This window comes from Eriocheir sinensis, chromosome 27 (genome assembly GCF_024679095.1).
Source record: "Eriocheir sinensis breed Jianghai 21 chromosome 27, ASM2467909v1, whole genome shotgun sequence".
In the NCBI taxonomy this organism is placed as follows: Eukaryota; Metazoa; Arthropoda; class Malacostraca; order Decapoda; family Varunidae; genus Eriocheir; species Eriocheir sinensis.
Window position 1 is genome coordinate 14,219,260 of NC_066535.1, and position 19,187 is coordinate 14,238,446.

At 41.9% G+C, this 19,187-nt stretch overlaps 1 protein-coding gene across 3 annotated transcripts in view; it reads left to right on the plus strand.

Moving 5' to 3' along the window:
* The window catches only part of LOC127004162 (pyrokinin-1 receptor-like), a 215,919-nt gene that overhangs the window by 21,624 nt on the left and 175,108 nt on the right, over positions 1-19,187 (plus strand). For all 3 annotated transcript variants that reach the window (XR_007757667.1, XM_050871631.1, XM_050871633.1), the window contains exon 2: positions 6,610-6,697. The gene's annotated coding sequence lies outside the window, so the exon portion shown is untranslated. The remainder of the gene's footprint in view (positions 1-6,609; positions 6,698-19,187) is intronic.

A 19,187-nucleotide genomic window follows, 5' to 3' on the forward strand; every position in this document is an offset into this window, starting at 1 on the left:
TACGGTATTTATGTGTATTGTTCGCGATAATTCCTTAAATATTTTGCTTCTTTTATCACTGTTAGGTTTTGTTTTTCTGTCGTATCCAGCATCATTCTTTAGTGTTTCGTATTTGCATTTTACTCTAACTTTATATTATTGCCGTTTATGAATGTTACGGTATTTATATATTGTTTGATAATTCCTTTAATATTTTGCTTCTTTTATCACTGTTAGGTTTTGTTTTTTCTCTCGTATCCAGCATCATTCTTTACTGTTTCATATTTGCATTTTACTCTAACTTTATATTATTGCCGTTTATGAATGTTACGGTATTTATATATTGTTTGATAATTCCTTTAATATTTTGCTTCTTTTATCACGGTTAGGTTTTGTTTTTCTCTCGTATCCAGTATCATTCTTTAGTGTTTCATATTTGCATTTTACTCTAACTTTATATTATTGCCGTTTTTTAATGTTACGGTATTTATGTGTATTGTTTGCGACTTTTAATTAAAGTAGTACGTGTTTTGATTTTTGTAGATGCCACTGGGGTCAAAAACTTACCATATCCCGCCTTATTGATGGCACTGACTTCTCATTCGACCACTCCTCTTTACTTTTTTATATAGGAGCAGTGATTAGCGGCCCTTTGTTTCATTGCTTTCTTTTTTCTTGCCCTTGAGCTGCTTCCTTTACTGTAAAAAAAAAACTTGAGGTCGCCCGCGGTGTGGTGAGCTGAAGTGCCTCTGGTCAGACGGCGGCAGCAGGGAATGAACGCACTGGAAAGGATGTTTTAACGAGCGGAGGGCGTTGGAGGCGGGTGGACGGAGGCGCCTCGGGAGGTGGTCAGACCCGCAGTCGTAGGATATTCTTAGACTGTGGTCAGAGCCAGGGCGTGAGTGTTAACAGTTTCTTGTTCCTGCAGGTGGGTTGAGATTCCTTTCCGATGAGATCCAATTGAAGCTGGCCAATAGCTGGGTCGATGTGTGTGCTTAAGAATACAGTGTTTCAGTATTGCTGTTATCTTATCATTGTTACTATTATTATTATTATTATTATTATTATTATTATTATTATTATTATTATTATTATTATTATTATTATTATTATTATTATTATTATTATTATTATTATTATTATTATTATTATTGTTATTGTTGTTGTTGTTGTTATTATTATTATTGTTATTGTTATTGTTATTATTATTATTGTTGTTGTTGTTACTTCACTAATATCAACATCGTCATATCATTATTCTTATTATTATTACAAAATAAAAATCAGGGAACTTAACATAACACACACACACACACACACACACACACACACACACACACACACACACACACACACACACACACACACACACACACACACACACACACACTTGCCGTGTCTCACCTGTCATTAGTGAGGCAGGCCAGGTGTGCGAGTGTTGAATTTTGCATCCAATTAGTAGTAGTGTTTACACAAGGAGTGTGTGTGTGTGTGTGTGTGTGTGTGTGTGTGTGTGTTAAACTATCCCTAAAATTGTGTATATTTATTGATTTGCTGTCTTGGTGGTCGTGGAAGTAGTAGTAGTAGTAGTAGTAGTAGTAGTAGTAGTAGTAGTAGTAGTAGTAGTAGTGGTGGTGGTGGTGGTAGTAGTAGTAGTAGTAGTAGTAGTAGTAGTAGTGTCTGTATATATATATTTTGTTCTCTTCGCAGTCTCCCTTTTGATATTGTTACCGTGATAAAACGCCGCCACGTGCCGCTTGCTTTATTCAGGGCTTTGACGCTTTATAACCATTGTTCGTTTGCAGTTTTACATCGAAGGCATTTATTCACTATTACCCTGACACACACAAACTTTTCCCTTCTGTCTTTGTGCGCGTTTGTGTGTTAAAACCTGCCCCATCCTCTCTCTCTCTCTCTCTCTCTCTCTCTCTCTCTCTCTCTCTCTCTCTCTCTCTCTCTCTCTCTCTCTCTCTCTCTCTCTCTCTCTCTCTCTCTCTCTCTCTGCTCTTCTATTTTCGTCTCGTCTCGTCTCTCTATCTCCATCTATCAGTCTATATCTATCTTTATCTCCTCTCTCTCCCTCAGTTTTTTTTTTTCTCTCTCTCTCTCTCTCTCTCTCTCTCTCTCTCTCTCTCTCTGCTCTTCTATTTTCGTCTCGTCTCGTCTCTCTATCTCCATCTATCAGTCTATATCTATCTTTATCTCCTCTCTCTCCCTCAGTTTCTCTTTTAATCCTCCCATTTTCTGTGGTGTCTGACATTTCGTTTCATCAACACAAGTTAGCGCCAGGCGGGACGAACGGAAATAATGAACCTCCAGCGAAAAGCAATCAAGCTGTGAAAGCCGAGGGATTACGGCCACATTTTGCCGCATCGACGTTTACGCACAAAGGGACAAAAAACACGCCGAGCTTCAGCGAAATAACAAAAAAAGGAGTATTTCTGTGCCTTTGCCGCATTGAGGTGGACGTTTACCTAGAAAAGGAGAAAAAAAACGCGCCAATCTTCAGCGAAATAACAAAAAAAGGAGTATTTCTGTGCCTTTGCCGCATTGAGGTGGACGTTTACCTAGAAAAGGAGAAAAAAAACGCGCCAATCTTCAGCGAAATAACAAAAAAGGAGTATTTCTGTGCCTTTGCCGTATTGAGGTGGACGTTTACCTAGAAAAGGGAAAAAAAAAACGCGCCAATCTTCAGCGAAATAACAAAAAAAGGAGTATTTCTGTGCCTTTGCCGTATTGAGGTGGACGTTTACCTAGAAAAGGAGAAAAAAAAACGCGCCAATCTTCAGCGAAATAACAAAAAAAGGAGTATTTCTGTGCCTTTGCCGTATTGAGGTTGACGTTTACGTAGAAAATGACAAAAAAAACACACAAAAAACGCGACAAGCTTCAGCGAAAAAACAAAAAAAAAAGTGTTTCTGTCCCTTTGCTGTATTGAGGTTGACGCCACACACACACACACACAAAGTTTGGTTGTTACAGCGCCTCCTCTTTCAACCCCCCCCAAAAAAAAAATGTGAAAAGGAAAATCGTGTCTCAATCGGAACAAAAAAGCTACAGTGGGCATGACGAGTGTACTATTTTTTTTCCTCTTTCAGTAAACAAACCTCCCCTCCCCCCTCCCCCTTCCCCCCCCCAAAAAAGATAGTAATGTACAAAGGCAAAATCGTGTCTCAATCGGAACAAAAAAGCTACAGTGGGCATGACGAGTGTACTATTTTTTTTCCTCTTTCAGTAAACAACCCTCCCCTCCCCTCTCCCCCTTCCCCCCCCAAAAAAAAAGATAGTAAGGTACAAAGGCAAAATCGTGTCTCAATCGGAACAAAAAAGCTACAGTGGGCATGACAAGTGTGCTATTTTTTTTCCCTCTTTCAGTAAACAAACCCCTCCCCTCTCCCCCGTCCCCCCCCCAAAAAAAGATAGTAAGGTACAAAGGCAAAATCGTGTCTCAATCGGAACAAAAGCTACAGTGGCCATGACGGGGGTTTTGTTTTTCTTCTCCAATGAACAAAGCGGACAAAGAGGAATGCGTTTGATTAAAAAAAAAAGTGCAGAATACGTGTGCTATGTGCAGGTAGACGTCATTGGTTCGCCAGATTACTATTACTCTTTTTTGTGTGTGATTATTCTTTGTGATGCTCTGACGGCCGAGCACTCTCATTATCAAACGTTTGGGGCTGCCGTGATGAACGTTTTTCAAGGCCAGAGAGGAGCCACGTCGGGTTGTCATGACTGTTTTTCCCGTCCACGGCGCGGAAGCCTTTCAAAACTACCGCCAGGCTCAGGAAACCAACAATGGAGGTCCCGACAACTTCCGCAAGAGCCTTTTTGAAATATATGGACACAGCCTTTGAAGAGTTTGATAACATGGACCTGGCTGACCCGCGTTTCCAAATTATCGTACTCAGAACAGTGCCTTTATCAATTTCAGACTCAATACTCTCGTGCGTACATAAATGACGATATCCAAATAAAGTTATTGCTAAAACATTTAATTATGGATTGTTTTGAAATAGTTATGTCTATCAGAGACCGGAAAATTTGGTTGGTTATTTGGTAATGTTGGGTAAGAGCAGTGGTTCCCAAAGTTTTCTGGTTGTGAGCATAAATACAGCCTTGACCTGGCCTGGCGACCCCAAATACGTGAACATGAAACTTTTATTTCCAATTATCTTTGTTATACTTTCAAATATTTATGATTTTATCCTCCGCCTCCTCGCTCCCTGATCGGCGGACGAGTATTATACGAGAATGCTACTCGTATGAAGTGCTGTATTCCATGTGCTTATGTGCTTTATTACAAGGCTACTCTTGTATGTGTGCAGGAAAATTTTCGTGCTGTCCTTCTGAAGTAATTCAACTACATTACTGAAAAATCTAAATTTGACTTATGATTTAAAAGTCGGCTCTATAGTATGATATAAATACATGTTTTTTTGCAAGACTCTCCAGCGGCCCTCAGAAACACTCGCCCCTCACTTTGGCCACGAGCATGGGTTTGGGATACATTGGTTTAGAAGCAAGAGTGAGGAGGGAGAGACGAGAGATATGTTGCCATGGTAGAAGAAGCTAAAGGAAGAGGTTCGAGAGGAAAATGGAGGGAAAAATAGCGTAAGAGAGAGAGAGAGAGAGAGAGAGAGATGGAGGGGTAATTGAGCAAGGTGAAGGTAAGATAAAAGAAAGTAAGTCAGTGGGTTAGACAGCCATCATTGAAGTCGGTGAGTGAGACGTGATGGGAGGCAGCTGGTAAATTCTGAGTGGGATTAGACAGGAGGAGGAGGAAGGTATATGGAAGCAGATCGTTATAAATGGCTGCCTTGTGGAAAATTGAGTGAGTGTCTGTGTGTGTGTGTTTGTGTGTGTGTGTGTGTGTGTGTGTGTGTGTGTGTGTGTGTGTGTTAAGCCTTCCCTAATTGCTGTTTCCGTGCGCGTGGGTTTCTTTTCTCTTTTAATATCTCTCCATAAACTCATCCCGGATATCTGCCCATCTATCTTTATATCCGTCAGTAAGTCTTTTTCTTTATATTTTCTCTCTCTACCCACCTACCTATCTTTCTATCACCATACCATAACACAACTCCTATTCCTTTTCTCCACCACTCCACAATCACCCACCCAAGAACTACAGCCACCCATCACATTACCCACACACAATCTTCATGCCCTTCTCCTACTCCACCATACCAGTCACCATTACCATAACACAACCCACATTCCTTCCCTCCACCTTTCCACAATCACCCACCCAAGAACCACAACCACCCATCACATTACCCACACACAATCTTCATGCCCTTCTCCTACTCCACCATACCAGTCACCATTACCATAACCAAACTCCCACTCCTTCTTTCCACCTCTCCACAATCACCCACCCAAGAACTACAGCCACCCATCACATTACCCACAATCACTACACATCACTATTTTACTACCCCCATTCATCACCACTCGCTCACTCCCATGGTGGTGGTGGTGGTGATGATGGTGATTGCGGAATGAAAGTGATGAAACATTTGACTTATGGACGATAATGGAGGCGAATAACGCTGCTTTATGTGATTAAGTGATCCCATCCAACCACCGGAGAGAGAGAGAGAGAGAGAGAGAGAGAGAGATGGACATATTCAAACATACAAAGATACAAAAAAAAAATACAGACAGACAGACAAATACAAAGACAGATAGACAGACGGACAAAACAGACATAGACAAACAGAAGAAAAAAAACAGACGTAGACAGACAAACAGACATACATAAACAGTGATATCGACAGAAATAGACATACATACATACAGAGACAAAGCGATTGACCTCAGACACAGACTACACATACATACATACATACATACATACAGACAGACAGACAGACAGACATACAGACAGACAGATAGACAGACAGATGAATGAAGTGTCCCCCTCCTCCTCTTCCTCCTCCTCCTCCTCGTCCTCTCCCTCCTCTTCCGTTCCTTCCTCCCTCACCGCCCGCCACCCTCTCTCGTAGTCCACCCGGCAAGGACCTACGCGGCGGCTTCCTTAACAGTTCACAACTTTCACCTTCTGTCGAGTTTCCTTAAGGTCTTGACAACTTCGGCTTCGGTTCAGCTGTCAACTACACCTTTAGCCCGCCGCCAACTTTTTAACACGAAACGAAAATGTGCTGAAGTAGAATGAATTTGATTTTTTTCGTAGTAGTAGTAGTAGTAGTAGTAGTATTCGAATTTATTACTATCATTATATCATGGTTTTTATTATTACTCTCTCTCTCTCTCTCTCTCTCTCTCTCTCTCTCTCTCTCTCTCTCTCTCTCTCTCTCTCTCTCTCTCTCTCTCTCTCTCTCTCTCTCTCTCTCTCTCTCTCTCTCTCTCTCTCTCTCTCTCTCTCTCTCTCTCTCTCATAATGACACTAACGTAGTCTTCAGTTTTGTTTTCATTACGTACGCATGAAAAGCTATAAATTGCTAAGATAATAATTAGGTTCTGAGGCTTTAATCTTCTAAGTGGGATGTTTAGTAATGAAGCCTTGATGAGAATTGGCCTGATTTTTCTGTTGTTATTATGATTTTTTTATAGTGCTGACTCGATTATGACGCCGCGCCTCTCTCCCCCCCTCCCCCCTCCCCGCTGCAGGTAACGTCGACGCTTCTCACCTGGCTGCCCATACCTCACCTGTCCTCCAGTGTTGGCCTTACCTGTCCTGGCAGCGGAAGACGATAAGGTTAGTTGCTTTTGGGGAGTTTCTGATTTTGTGTTGCTCCTTTTTATACATTTATTCAGCTATCTTTTCTTCTACTCATTCATTCTTTTTTCATCCACTCATCCATCTATCCATTATTCTACCTATTCATTCTTTCATCCTACCATCCATCTATCCGTCTCCTTTTATGCAACTCATTTATCCTATTATCCTTACATCCATTCACCTATTCGTACATTTATCTATCCATTCATTCTTCCATCCATTCGTCCACTCACTTATTCATCCATTCATCCATTTCTTCTACGCATTCATTCTTACATTCTGCCATCTACTCACCCATTCATCCATCCATCTATCTATTCTCCTATTTTCCATCCATTCATGCTCTCATCCTTCCATTCACTTTTCCATCCATCCATCTCTCCGTTTACCCATCTATTCATCCATCACAGTTTCTTTCCTCTCTTTCTTCTTCCGCTTATTCATCCGTGCATCCACCTCTTACTTCCTTCTTTCTTTTTTTACTCATCCACTCATCTATCCACAAGTCTTTAAGCCATCCATCCCATCACTAATCCCTCTTGTTTCCATCCATCACCCATTCATCCACGCTCACTCACTCGTACCCTCACCAGCTCATCCACCACCACCACCAGGGACTTTTAGCATTAGTAATTTTGATAAATGAGATTGCGTTATCAGACGAATTAAATCACGTTGAATAATGAGATCCTGCGTATTCGTGTCTGATTAATATGTGTGTTGGGGGTAATTTGGAGTAGAAAATCTCGCCCTGCAAATCCATTAACAAAGAGAATGAACCATTACGGAACGAGGGTGTTGTCAGGAAAGGACCCCGACTGGTATAGATCATGGAGTCTGCAGGTGAGACAGGCCGGTATCATAAGACATTTTCATTTCTCACATCAACTATTTCTAAAGGTCAAGGAAGGGATCAATCGGATTCTGCTGAGTGTTTCTTCAGGTTCAAGGTACAGAGGAAGGGTCAAATTACCAGCAGGGTCATAAAACTATTACTGGAAATGCCCACAACTCCTACGAAAGATATGTCAAATGTGTGTACTTGGTCGGTGAAATGTCTAGTAATACGGCCCATAGTTTTGCCGTTTACCTGTACATTCTCTGTGGTACCTGTCTGTCATTATCTACCTGTGTACACTCTCCATCCACCAATCTGTTCATCCATCTCAGTTGCTGTTCTTACTTTCTTTCTCCGCTCATCCATACATACATCTACCTCTCGCTTCCTTCTTTCTTGTTTTTACTCATCCATACATACATCTACCTCTCGCTTCCTTCTTTCTTGTTTTTACTCATCCGTCCATCCATCCATCAAGTCTTCAATCCAACCGTGCCTTCGTTAATCCCTCTTCTTCCATCCATCACCCATTCATCCACGGTCATCCACTCGTCCTTTCACCTATCTACCATCGCTTCATTTTTCCACCCATGCTGTGCCCATCCCTATACCCAGCTGTCTTGGGTAGGTTGATACATAGGACAAATATAAGGATAGATTGGGGTGGAAGGTAGGAATTGGTGAAGGAAAGAGAAGAGAAAGAAAAGGTAGACGAAAAGTAATGAAGGAGGAAGAAAAGGGAAGAGGTGGAAGAAGGAAACCGGTCCAGAAAAGTGAAGGAGATATAGGAGAAAGGGAAGCGTGGAGAAAGCAAAGGGAAGAAGGGATGCAGAGTGGAAGGGAGGGAAAGGGAGAGAGGATGGAGGGAGGGAGAGACGAAAGGGAGGAAGAAGGATGAAAACGGGAGAGAGAAAGGAATGGGGCTTCTTTTCCTTCTCCAGTTCTTCTTTTTCCTCCTCTCCTAATGTGACGTCAGGAAAATAGGTTGGAAAATACAGGTTCGAGAAAAGGCTCAGAAAATTACGTTGACTAAAAATACTCAGAAGGGGAGGACGATTTTATTTTTCTGTTCGTACTAGTAAAGGCGGGCGATCAGTAGCTGTTTTTCTTGTTGCTTTCTGTGTTGGAAATTGCCGTTCTACTGGAAAGGAAGGCTAATCTTTTTGTTGATTCATTAATTTAATCAAGTTTTCAGTAACGACGTTAACGCGCGCTGTTCCTTTTAACGCTCAAGCCTCCAATTATCAGAAAGTGGAGTCTGTTTTGTGTTGTCTTTGGGTTGGCTCGTACCGCTGACTGGGCGCTGCCTCATCCACCTCCGTGACTGGGCCGACTCATCTCATCCCCCTCCGTGACCTGGCTGCCTCATCTCATCCCCCTCCGTGACTTGGCTGCCTCATCTCATCCCCCTTACTCGCCCCTTGAGATCGTGTGTTATTGTTGTTGATATTGTGTTTGATTTTTCCTTTTTTTTTCGTTTGTTGTAGTCTCATCCACCTCCTTGACTTGGCTGCCTCATCTCATCCCCCCCCCCGTGACTTGGCTGCCTCATCTCATCCCCCTCCGTGACTTGGCTGCCTCATCCCCTGTGTATTGTTCCCTCGTTACGTGTCGGCGTGTGAGGCGAGGCAGTGTTATTTATTGCCTTTCTTTCCAGTCTGGGTCTCGGAAACACATTCATGCCCCGCGCGGTGATGTGGCTTGAGAAAGAGACGTGATGAGTGAGTTTTTTTTTACAACAAAGGAGACAGCTCAAGGGCACAAAAAGAGGAAATAATAATTAAAAAAAGCCCGCTACTCGCTGCTTTTACAAAAACTTCGAAAGATATGTCAAATGTGTGTACGTGGTCGATGAAATGGTTAGTAATACGGCCAATAGTGTTCCTCCGGATATTACTTTAATTTATCTTGACTATACCGGTGATTAAATATGCTTTGAGTGATGAATGTTTAGTTTTCTTATAATTATCCTGACGTAAAAAGTATTGAACTTATACCGAAAGGCTGCTCAGGTGCGTTAAACAGAACAGAAAAAAGGATTAGGTGAGAAGAAAAAAATAAGAGAAGGTGGAGGAGGAGGAGGAGGAAGAAGGGGAGGAGGAGCAACGTGGTTTAACAACTCCAGGCGTGGCGTTGCCTTGCTGGGGGAACGAACAGGTCTTACCTCACCTCCTCTTGCTATGCTACTAATCGTTCTCCTCATTCTCTTCGCCTATTCGTGTTCCTCCGCCTGCTCCTCCTTTTTCTTTTTACTATTTCTAGGTAGCGGCAGGTGGGAAGCGTCGACGGTGATATTTCTGGTCTCCCCTTTGTGGCGTCGACTCATGGATAGAATCATTGTCACGTCACTGAGGCGCGGCAGACATGACTTTTCCTCCTTCCTTTGCAATCATGCCCGTACTGTGGCGGCGATGACGTCACACCACCGTTGCCAGATTATCGTACTCACCACATTGTATTTATCATTTTTAAGCCTCAAACTCTCGTACCTACACAAATAACGAAAGAATATTAAAGTTAGCGTTAAAACTGTTATTTATTGATGTTTGTTTGTTTGTTTTTGCTATAGATATCAGTCAGAAACTACGAAAATGCAATACGGTGTGTACGATAATTTGGCGGCGATGACGTCACACCACCGTTGCCAGATTATCGTACTCACCACATTGTATTTATCATTTTTAAGCCTCAAACTCTCGTACCTTCACAAATAACGAAAGAATATTAAAGTTGGCGTTAAAACTGTTATTTATTGATGTTTGTTTGTTTGTTTTTGCTATAGATATCAGTCAGAAACTACGAAAATGCAATACGGTGTGTACGATAATTTGGCGCCGATGACGTCACACCAGCACCGGCTCACGAGGCCATCTCATTCTCGTCTTTTTTTCGAAGTTGAACCAAGAGTCGCGTACCGTGCGGCGCGACGGTGATTACCTGTCCCCGTACCTGCCCGCGGCGCACACCTGGCCCGCTGTTCCTAATTAGATGTTGTGGAAATAGGGTCCCCGGCCAACGAAAAGATAAACTCCCAAGACGAGCGGATTTTCAGGACTTAATTATCGAAGTCGAGAGTATGAAATTATTATGATTTTTTGTGTCTGTTTGATTAATGAGGTACTTCTGTTTTTCCTGTTTTTCATTTCTATTTTTCGAAAGATTTAGTGTCACAACAGCCATCTTCACCACCACCACCGTCATCTACCCAATAAATACTCTCAAAATACAGCCTCCAAAATCAACAAATCGGACCCACCACAATCACCTCAACCACTGTATCCCATCACACCTTCCACCACGACCAACAACAACACCACCACCACCACCAACAACAACAACACCCTCTTCCACCCAACTCCACACTCGGGTCGCCCTCCTCCTCCAAGTATTTTTAGTCAATGTAATTTTCTGGACCTTTTCCCGAAGCTGTATTTTCCAACCTATTTTTCTGACGGCACGTGGGAAGCAGAGGAGATAGAAGAGCTGGAGAGGGAAGATAAGAAAGGTTAGGAAGAGATAGAGCAGGAGGAAGAGGAGGAGGAGGAGGAGGAGGAGGAGGAGGAAAAATGGAGGAAATTTTATTGTCTTTCACGAAACTCTCCGTTCACCTCCACAAACTTTCTTTCCTTTCATCCCACATTCAGCCGTCTCTCTCTCTCTCTCTCTCTCTCTCTCTCTCTCTCTCTCTCTCTCTCTCTCTCTCTCTCTCTCTCTCTCTCTCTCTCTCTCTCTCTCTCTCTCTCTCTCTCTCTCTCTCTCTCTCTCTCTCTGCTACACACTTAGCCCCATAAATTCATGGAAGATGTAAATTTATCATCCCAATATTGGCTTGATTAAAGTCAGCAGGAGAAAGCTTTTTGTTTCGTAAGGAGAGAGAGAGGGAGAGGGAGAAGGGGAGAGAGAGAGGGAGAGGGTTGAGGGAGACGGTCGAGGGAGAGGATCGAGGGAGAGGATCGAGGGAGAAGGTCGAGGGAGAAGGTCGAGGGAGAAGGTCGAGGGAGAGAGAGAGAGAGAGAGAGAGAGAGAGAGAGCAAATCATTTTACCGAAACCACTCTCAGCTAAACTGGACTCTAATCAGTATTGTGAAAAAGTGTTCTTGCTGCTCTCTCTCTCTCTCTCTCTCTCTCTCTCTCTCTCTCTCTCTCTCTCTCTCTCTCTCTCTCTCTCTCTCTCTCTCTCTCTCTCTCTCTCTCTCTCTCTCTCTCTCTATCTATCTATCTATCTATCTGTCTATCTATCTATCTATCTATCTATCTTTATTTATCTATCTATCTATCTATATTTCTGTATCTGTCTACCTATCTATCTATATCTATCTATATCAGAAAGACAAAAATCTCAGTTGTATTTATTTATTTATTTATTTATTTATTTTTGCGTGTGTGTGTGTGTGCGTGTGTGTATGTGTGATTCATTGAGTGTCTGACCATGTACTAGACTCGTGATTACCGGCCAGTACCCTCCAGAAGATATATTTCAAGCTCGTTATCGATCTATAGGTAAAACTATGCCCTAACACCCCACACACCCCATCCCCTTTGAGCTAGTCGGGACATTAACCGCTCCTCCTTGTCAGTGAACTTCAGCTTCCTCGAGCGAACGCGTATTTACCACGTCTACCATTTCCCTACCTCGTCCTAGATGTAAGCCATGTATCAGGGTCATGTCCGCCCTTGTTTGCTTGGACCAGGGGAAGAGAAACACAGTCAAGGTAAAGGGAGGCAAGCTTCTACCATGCGCACAGTGGCTTTGTACATGCATGCAGTTAGAAATATCCCCCATCGGTGAGTAAGCTTCTTTTGTTAGATTGTCGATGATTGTACAGCGGTGTGAGCCCGTCAGCCACTCCCCGCACGGCCTTGGAATTGCCTCTCCATACCACCCTTTGTCATGTTCCTGCCCGGTGACGAGGAGAGGAAGTATCACTCGGCAATAATTCTCAATCACTTAGGAAGGCGAAGGGAGAGCGACACAAAGGCGAAGCTAAATCCCCAGGAGGTTTTGGACTTTGCTCTTTTTTTTTTTTATTGTATAGAGGAAGGAGACGCCGCCATATATTTCCATGTGCTCTCAAAGATATAATATAATAATGATGGTTTCCTTTTCCATTCGTACTGAAACTCGAGAAAAATGTATCGTTTGTTCACTAGTTTGTATTAATATTTTTGATCTTCCTCCTCTTCCTCCTCCTCCTTCTGGGTCAACATGGCGGCTTGGAATAAGCCATTTTTTCCTTTGATTTCATGTTTTCTCGATCACAGAGAGAGAGAGAGAGAGAGAGAGAGAGAGAGAATGAATCTATGAATGAATGAATGGATTTGCTGTTGATTTCCTCCCCTTTCTCTTTCTCTCCTTCTCCTCTTCTCCTCCTCTCCCTTCTCTTCTCTCCTTTTTATCCCGTCTTTCCTCTCCTCTAAGGCCGCTGTGGGCTCTTTGATATTGGTTCTGGGATTCTGGCGGCAAAAATGAATATAATGTTTTTTTTATATATATATATATATATATATATATATATATATATATATATATATATATATATATATATATATATATATATAGAGTATATATATATATATATATATATATAAATGGAATTAGAATAACGTTGGTAGAGTAGCTAATGGTTGTGGACGATTTTTTTTTTTTTTATCTTTTGTTTGATGTTACTTTACTTCCTTCCTTCCTTCCTTCCTTTCTTTCTTTCTTTCTTTCTTTCTTCCTTTTCCTTCTATCATGTTCATCTTGCTTCCTTCCTACGTCCATTTTCCTCCTTGACTTCACTTTATCAATATCACCTGGTTTTTTTTTTCTATTGTTATTTTTTGCTTTTTTTTCACCCCTTACTCCTTCCTCTCCTTCCTTCCTTCCTCTTTGCTTGCTTGCTCCTACTTTCTGCCATCTTTCTCCTCCTCCTCCTCCTACTCCTCCTCCTCCTCCTTCCTTCCCCTCCTCCTCTTCCTGTTATTTCATTTCCTTCACCCTCCACTTAATCCTAATCCACCTTCCTTTCATTATATTCAGCGCTCTCCCTCCATCGATTTTTCCTTCCTTCATCTCTCAATAAACTCCATCTCGTTGTCCTGTTTTTCATAGTTTTTTTTTTTTTTTTACCTTGCTCTTTCCTCCTTTTCTGTTCCTCTGTTGCTCTTACTGTTTGTCCTCTGCCCCCTCCTCCTCCTCTTCCTTCACCTCCTCCTCCTCCTGTTATTCAATTTTCACTCCACCTTCTTTAACCACTTTCCCTTTCTTCCTTTATGTAAAACTCAACTTTCTTCCCCCCTCGATTTTTTTTTCTCCACTCCATAAATTTCATCCTTTTTTTCCTGCAGGTTTAATCGATCCTTCACTGAATCCTTATATCATGTTTTTAATTATTCACCATTATTTTTATTTGTAGTTTTATGTTACAGGTAATTTAGTTTACGTTCGGCGCCGTTTAACCCTTCATTTGCGGCGCCCAGAACAGAACGTCCCAATCATCATCATCATCATCATCATCTTATTTTATTTTTTTGGTATATCTCGATTTACGTTTTTTTTTTTTTTTTACCTGTTATTTCTTCCTCCTTTTCTCTTCCATAACTCATACTTTTTGTCGTCTTCCTCCTCCTCCTCCTCCTCCTCCTCCTCCTCCTGTTATTTAATTTCACTTCACCCTCTTCATCCATCCTCCTTTCTTCTTTCTACCATATTAAACTTTCTTCCTCCCTCGCTTTTGTTTCCTCTTTCACTCAAAACACTTCATCTCTTTCCTGGTTTTTTTTTTTTCATTCTACGTCTTCCTCCCTTTCGTATTTCCCATCTCTTACTTCTTGTCCTCTTCTCATCTCTTCTCTCCTTTCCTCCTCCTCCTCTTCTTCTCTCTTCTCCTCCCTCTCCTCCTGTTATTGCATTTCACTTCACCCTCCACGAATTTTAATCCTCTTTTCCTTTATATTCAACATTCTCCCTTCCTCACTTTTTCCTTTCCTTCATCATTTCTTTCCTCTTTCTTCGTTTATTTTTTCACTTCACTTCTCCTCCTTCCTCCCTTCGTCTTTCCTAGCTCTTACTTTTTTCTGTCCTCTTTTTCCTCCTCCTCCTCCTCCTCCTCCTCCTCCTCCTGACCCTCTTCCTGTTTTTTTATTATATATATTTTACTCTACCCTCGCAATCCGCTTTTCTTCTTTACTCGATTTCTTCTCCTTGTCTTTCCTTAAACTTCATCTTCCTCTATTTTGTTTTGTTTAGTGTTTTGTTTTGTTTTGTTTACTCTTTGCTCCTTCCTCCTTTCCTCTTTCCCAGAAGTCAAACCGTTCTCTTTTTTTTCCTCTCTCTCTCGTTTCAGCTTTCTTCTCTCCCTCCCTCTCTCACTCTCTTGCTCTTCCTTCCTTTCTCCTCCTCAGCAGTCAGGCATCTACTTTTTTTTCCTTACTCCTTGCTTCCCTTCCTCTCTCTTCTTTTCCTTCTTCCTCCTCCTCCTCAGCAGTAAGCCTTCTACTTTTTCTCGTTTCAGCTTCTTTCCTTCCCTCCCTCCCTCTCTGCCTTCCTCCTCCTCCTCCTCCTCCTCCTCCTCTTCACCCTCTTATTAAGCCTAATGAAGGATGAGGGAGACGCAACGACCAATTGAAGTGTTAATTAAAAGATCATCCCGGGAATGATAGATGTTTATTGATAGATAGATAGATAGATAGATAGACAAATAAATATAGATAGATAGACAAATAAATATAGATAGATAGATAGATAAATAGATAGATAGATAGATAAATATATAGATAGATAGATAAATACAGATAGATAGATAAATACGGATAGATAGATTGGTAAATACAGATAGATAGATAAAACAGAGAGAGAGAGAGAGAGAGAGAGAGAATGAAAGAGGGAGAAAATGAATGAGAGAGAGATGGATGGAGGGGCGGGGAAGGAGAATATCCACTCAAACCAATACTGGATTTAGGAGACCTTGAAAATTGTCCCAGCAACATTTTTCCATATATTTATTTCATCATATTTCGTGTGATAAAACAAACTCTCTACGGTCCAATGCGCACTTGTTATTTTTTTAATTGCTCGTCCATCTACACAACTACCCATGTCTCTAAAGTACTTGCCTCAATAACGGTACAGAGATTACATTTACCGACCTACTTAGCAGACTTCTTTTTTTGCTTTTGTTTTTGTAAGGTTAAGGAAACAGCTCAAGGGGAAAAAAACAAGGAAAAAAGTCCGCTAATCACTCTTAAAATATAACTCCTCCTACTCCTGCTACTATTAATAGACTCCTCCACTCTCCTCCGGCATATGCTCTAACTTCGTCCCTCCACCTGGTCCTCTGTCTGTCTGCCCTAACTTCTACGATTTCTGAGTCGCCACTTTGTTACTTTGCTTGCCCGTCTGTATTAGTTCAACGCATCGTATGACCTCCTCTCTAAGTTAATTTTCTTACTCATAATCGTCATTCATGTAAATCTTCAACCTTGGTCTGCTCCGTAATCCATGAGGCAAGTCTTCTCTCTCTCCGTTTTTGCATTAATTTTACTGAGAGAGATCTGAGGAAGGAAAAAGAAGGGAGGAAATATAAGAAGGAAGAACAGATGTACCGAAAACCGTCCTGTATCAGTATGTAGTTGTTCCGAAAACCGTCCTGTATCAGTATGTAGTTGTACCGAAAACCGTCCTGTATCAGTATGTAGTTGTTCCGAAAACCGTCCTGTATCAGTATGTAGTTGTACCGAAAACCGTCCTGTATCAGTATGTAGTTGTTCCGAAAACCGTCCTGTATCAGTATGTAGTTGTACCGAAAACCGTCCTGTATCAGTATGTAGTTGTACCGAAAACCGTCCTGTATCAGTATGTAGTTGTACCGAAAACCGTCCTGTATCAGTATGTAGTGTGGAGTAGAGAGTAAGAGGATTCGTTTTAGAGAACATGCTGAACTACTCCCTGGCGATAATGAGACACGAGAAACGCAAAGTGAGAACACGGGAGGGTTTTTGACAGGCTTGCAGCACCCACACGGCATTTTGGTCTATATTATAAGACTTTCCCTCCTCACATCAGCTATTTCTAAAGGTCAAAGAGGGAGTCAATCGCGTTCTAATGAGTGTTTCTTTAAGTTCATGGTACAGAAAAAGGGGTTATACTACCACCTGGGTCATAAAACTAATCCTGGAAATGCTCACAACTCCTACGAAAGCCATGTCAAATATCTGTTCTTGGGCGACGAAATGTTTTAAAATACGACCCTTTCTCTCCCGTCTTCGTATGTCTCTTAGCTCTTATGTATTTTTTTATAAGGCCAATTTTCCGAACCATATGTTAGGGCTGGCAGGGCAGACTGATTGGACACCTTTCTCGTCAGGATGAGTGGCAGTTTCCCATTCAAGATAATTTTCAAGAGTACCAAAACGGCTCTATTCTATTCTTAACGGCCTACCTACTTACTTTCCTTCCTCAATCAGTCCCTCCCTTACTCCCTCACTCCCTTCCTTCCTTCCTTCCTTCCTCCCTCCCTCCCTAATTGCCTTCCTTCCTCAGTCCCTCCCTTCCTTACTCCCTCCCTCCCTAATTGCCTTCCTTCCTCAGTCCCTCCCTTCCTTACTCCCTCCCTCCCTTGCTTACTTCCTCACTCCCTTCCTTCCTTCCTCCCTACTTGCCTTCCTTCCTCAGTCCCTCCCTTGCTTACTCCCTCATTCCCTTCCTTCCTTCCTTCCTCCCTACTTGCCTTCCTTCCTCAGTCCCTCACTTCCTTACTTCCTCACTCCCTTCCTTCCTTCCTCAGTCCCTCTCTTCCTTACTTCCTCACTCCCTTCCTTCCTTCCTCCCTACTTGCCTTCCTTCCTCAGTCCCTCCCTTCCTTACTCCCTCACTCCCTTCCTTCCTTCCTTCCTCCCGGCTTGCCTTCCTTCCTCAGTCCCTTCCTTCCTTACTCCCTCACTCCCTTGCTTACTTCCTTCCTCCCTCCCTAATTGCCTTCCTTCCACAGTCCCTCCCTTGCATACCCCCTCACTCCCTCCCTTCCTTCCTTCCTTCCTTCCTCCCTACCCACCCTTCTACCTAACCAAACCAAACTAGCTACTTACCTTTCAACCTACCTTCAGATTTACCTTTCCTCTGTCCTCTTACCTGCCTATTCACTTACCTAGATCCCTTCTTACATCCACCTGCTCTCCCTCCCTTCCTACCTACCAAACTACATACTTACCTTTCCTCTGTCCCTTACCTACCTACCTATTTACCTGCCTCTCTCTTCTTATACCCACCTGCCTATAGCGGCGTGAGGGGGCTGAAGGGAAGAAGGTGCAACTGAGTGGGAATAATTGGCCTCGAACCGAAACCTGCGGGTCGGAAAACAGCCTTTGTTATGCACCATCAAACGAGGCTGTGAAGGCTTTTGTGTGCTACTGTGTCCCTGGATAACGAAGAGAGGCAAGGGAAGCGAGGCGCGGGGAGAAAAATAACGTCTTCAAAAAGGGGGAAAGCAAGATGATGGTTTAAAATGGTGTTATGGGACGAGTGAAGTAGAGGAAAAGGAGATAAAGAGATAAAAGAAAGAGAATACATGGGAAATAGGAAGAAAGTAAGATGCGAGGGGTGAAAAATAACCTCTCAAAAAAAGGGGGAAAGCAGGATAGTGGTTTAAAATGGCGTTATGGGACGAGTGAAGTGGAGAAAAAGGAGATAGAGATTAAAGAAAGGAAATACAGAGAAAGACGCTAGGGTATAAGAAGATATGAGAGAGAGAGAGATACAGAGACAGACAGAGAGACAGACAGAGACAGAGAACAAGAAAAATGATTACGATTGTTCAAATGACGACGGAAAACACGTAATTACAAACTTCATAAAGAAAAACGTATATAAATAAATACATATAATACGAAAGGAAGGAGAAAGGGAGAGGGAAAAGGCGCGTCACTAAGTCGACAAATGGCGGAAGGAAGGCTCAGGATTACCGAGAGATCCGAGGAGAGAAAAGAAAGGGATAAAAAGGAAGGGAAGAAAAATACTCGCACCAAAAACCGTCCTGTATCTTTATTTTCGAAACTACATGACTTAGGAAAATAAAAAGACTATAATCACAAGAAGCATAAATCTGTTTCCTCTTTTTATTTCTCTTTATATATCCGTTTATCTTTGCACTTCTGACATTTATCCTTGTTGTCTTTTTCATGATATATTTTTCAACCTCTCTTTCATTGTATTTCTCATGTATTTTCTCAATTTTCAACCTCTCTTTCATTGTATTTCTCATGTATTTTCTCAATTTTCAACCTCTCTTTCATTGTATTTCTCATGTATTTTCTCAATTTTCAACCTCTCTTTCATTGTATTTCCCATGTATTCTCTCTCTGTATTTCCGTACCTCCCTTTCTTAACAAATAATTAAGTGAAAATAAGATGTCAAGCGGTAGAGAAATGCGATTAACAGCAAAAAATATGTATGAGAAAATAGAGCAGAAAAAAAATGGTGAGGGATTTGTGAAGAGAGGGAAAAAAATAGTGAGGGATTTGTGAAGAGAGGGAAAAAAATAGTGAGGGATTTGTGAAGAGAGGGAAAAAAATAGTGAGGGATTTGTGAAGAGAGGGAAAAAAATAGTGAGGGATTTGTGAAGAGAGGGAAAAATAGTGAGGGATTTGTG